At 42.6% G+C, this 3434-nt stretch overlaps 1 non-coding gene across 1 annotated transcript; it reads left to right on the forward strand.

Annotated features, from left to right (window-relative positions):
- The first annotated feature begins 3053 nt into the window (after positions 1 to 3053).
- On the forward strand, positions 3054 to 3161 carry LOC112726061 (small nucleolar RNA R71). The gene has a single exon (XR_003165130.1). It is a non-coding gene; the product is annotated as a small nucleolar RNA R71 (small nucleolar RNA).
- Positions 3162 to 3434: the final 273 nt, after the last annotated feature.

Consider the following 3434-nt stretch of genomic DNA (forward strand, 5'->3'; position numbering starts at 1 on the left):
GGCGTGCATCTCCTTGCATCATAGGCAAGTTAAACGCCAACCTCACAATTTCTGGACTAAAATCTAAGTATTTTCCCCGAACCATGGTGAGATAATTCTTTGGATTCGGGTTCTTACTTTGATCATGGTTCCTAGTGATCCATGCATTGGCATAGAACTCTTGAACCATTAGGATGCCGACTTGTTGGATGGGGTTTGTTAGAACTTCCCAACCTCTTCTTTGGATTTCATGTCGGATCTCCGGATACTCATTCTTCTTGAGCTTGAAAGGAACCTCGGGGATCACCTTCTTCTTGACCACAACATCATAGAAGTGGTCTTGATGAGCTTTGGAGATGAATCTTTCCATCTCCCATGACTCTGAGGTGGAAGCTTTTGTCTTCCCTTTCCCTTTTCTAGAGGATTCTCCGGTCTTAGGTGCCATCAATGGTAATGAAAAAATAAAAAGCTTATGCTTTTACCACACCAAACTTAGAATATTGCTCGTCCTCGAGCAAGAGAAGAAAGAATAGATGAAGAAGAAGAAGAAAATATGGAGGAGAAGAGGGAGTGGTGTATTCGGCCAAGAAAGGAATAGAGGGTTGTGTTGTGTGAAAATGAGGAAGAATGGAGGGCTATATATAGGGAAGGGAGGGGGGGTAAGGTTCGGCCATAAGGTGGGTTTTGGGTGGGAAATTGGTTTTGAATTTTGAAGGTAGGTGGAGTTTATGAGGTAGGTTTATGGGGAAGAGTGGATGGATGTGAGTGGTGAAGTGGTTATAAGGAAGAGAGATTGAGGTGATTGGTGAAGAGTTTTGGGGAAGAGTGTTTATGGGATTGTGTGAAAGAGGAGTGAGAAGAAGTGAGTGGAGGTAGGTGGGGATCCTGTGGGGTCCACAAATCCTGAGGTGATCCTGTGAGGTCCACAAATCCTGAAGTGTTCAAGGATTTACAACCTTGCACCAAATTAGGCATGCAAAATGCTCTTGCACACAACTCTGGGCGCTCAGCGCTAGATTGGTGCTTGTTTTGGGCATTGAACGCCCATTTGTTGCCCATTTCTAGCGTTGAACGCCAAAACCATGCTTGTTCTGGGCGTTCAGCGCCAGCTCTTCTCCAGGGTGCAATTCTGGCGTTCAAACGCCCAGATGCTGCCCATTTTGGGCGTTCAGCGCCAGAACCATGCTCTGTTCTGGCGTTGAACGCCAGCCAGATGCTTCTTACTGGCGTTTAAACGCCAGTAAGGTCTTCCTCCAGGGTGTGATTTTTCTTCTACTATTTTTGATTTCGTTTTCAATTTTTATATTTATTTTGTGACTCCACATGATCATGAACCTAATAAAACATGAAAAACAATGAAAATAAAAATTAGATAAATAAAAATTGGGTTGCCTCCCAACAAGCGCTTCTTTAATGTCAATAGCTTGATAGTGGGCTCTCATGGAGCCTCACAGATGTTCAGAGCATTGTTGAGACTCCCCAACACCAAACTTAAAGTTTGACTGTGGGGGCTCTGGTTGACTCTGTTTTGAGAGAAGCTTACTGTGCCTCTTTTCCATGTTTACAGAAGGGAAACCTTGAGTTGTAAACACAAGGGAGTCCTCATTCAATTGAAGGACTAATTCACCTCTGTCAACATCAATCACAGCTCTTGCTGTGGCTAGGAAAGGTCTTCCAAGGATGATGGATTCATCCTCATCCTTCCCAGTATCAAGGATTATGAAATCAGCAGGGATGTAAAGGCCTTCAACCTTTACTAACACGTCCTCTACTTGTCCATAAGCCTGTTTTCTTGAATTGTCTGCCATCTCTAATGAGATTTTAGTAGCTTGTACCCCAAAGATTCCCAGTTTCTCTATTACAGAGAGGAGCATGAGGTTTATCCCTGAACCAAGGTCACACAGAGCCTTTTCAAAGATCATGTTGCCTATGGTACACGGTATTATGAACTTTTCAGGATCCTGTTTCTTCTGAGGCAATGTCAGTTGATCCAGATCACTTAGTTCATTGGTGAACAAGGGAGGTTCATCTTTCCAAGTCTCAATACCAAATAATTTGGCATTCAGCTTCATGATTGTACCAAGGTACTTGGTAACTTGCTCTTCAATAACATCCTCATTCTCTTCAGAAGAGGAATACTCATCAGAGCTCATGAATGGCATAAGGATGTTTAATGGAATCTCTATGGTCTCTAGGTGAGCCTCAGATTCCTTTGGTTCCTCAGAGGGAAGCTCCTTATTGATCACTGGACGTCCCAGGAGGTCTTCCTTCTTGGGATTCACGTCCTCTCCTTCCTTTACAGGTTCGGCCATGGTGATCAATTCAATGGCCTTGCACTCTCCTTTTGGATTTTCTTCTGTATTGCTTGGGAGAGTACTAGGAGGGATTTCAGTGATCCTTTTACTCAGCTGGCCCACTTGTGCCTCCAAATTTCTAATGGAGGACCTTGTTTCATTCATGAAACTTACAGTGGCCTTAGATAGATCAGAGACTAAGTTTGCTAAATTAGAGGTATTTTGTTCAGAGTTCTCTGTCTGTTGCTGAGTGGATGATGGAAAAGGCTTGCTATTGTTAAACCTATTTCTTCCACCATTATTAAAGCCTTGTTGAGGTTTTAGTTGATCCTTCCATGAGAGATTTGGATGATTTCTCCATGATGGATTATAGGTGTTTCCATAAGATTCACCTAAGTAATTTACCTCTGCTATTGCAGGGTTCTCAGGATCATAAGCTTCTTCTTCAAAAGATGCCTCTTGAGTACTATTGGATGCAACTTGCATTCCATTCAGACTCTGAGAAATCATATTGACTTGCTGAGTCAATATTTTATTCTGAGCCAATATGGCATTCAGAGTATCAATTTCAAGAACTCCCTTCTTCTGAGGCGTCCCATTACTCACAGGATTCCTCTCAGAAGTGTACATGAACTGTTTATTAGCAACCATGTCAATGAGTTCTTGAGCTTCTGCAGGCGTTTTCTTTAAGTGAATGGATCCACCTGCAGAGGTATCCAATGACATTTTAGCTAATTCAGACAGACCATCATAGAATATGTCCAGGATGGTCCATTCTGAAAGCATGTCAGAAGGACACTTTTTGGTCAGTTCTTTGTATCTCTCCCAAGCTTCATAGAGGGATTCACCTTCTTTCTGTCTGAAGGTCTGAACATCCACTCTAAGCTTACTCAGCTTTTGAGGAGGAAAGAACTTGGTTAAGAAAGCCTTGACCAGCTTATCCCAAGAGTTCAGGCTATCCTTAGGTTGAGAGTCCAACCATATTCTAGCTCTGTCTCTCACAGCAAAAGGGAAAAGCATGAGCCTGTAGACTTCAGGATCTACTCCATTAGTCTTAACAGTATCACATATCTGCAAGAATTCAGTTAAGAACTGAAAAGGATCTTCAGATGGAAGTCCATGAAACTTGCAGTTCTGCTGCATTAGAGAAACTAATTGAGG

Source organism: Arachis hypogaea, chromosome 11 (genome assembly GCF_003086295.3).
Source record: "Arachis hypogaea cultivar Tifrunner chromosome 11, arahy.Tifrunner.gnm2.J5K5, whole genome shotgun sequence".
NCBI lineage: Eukaryota > Viridiplantae > Streptophyta > Magnoliopsida > Fabales > Fabaceae > Arachis > Arachis hypogaea.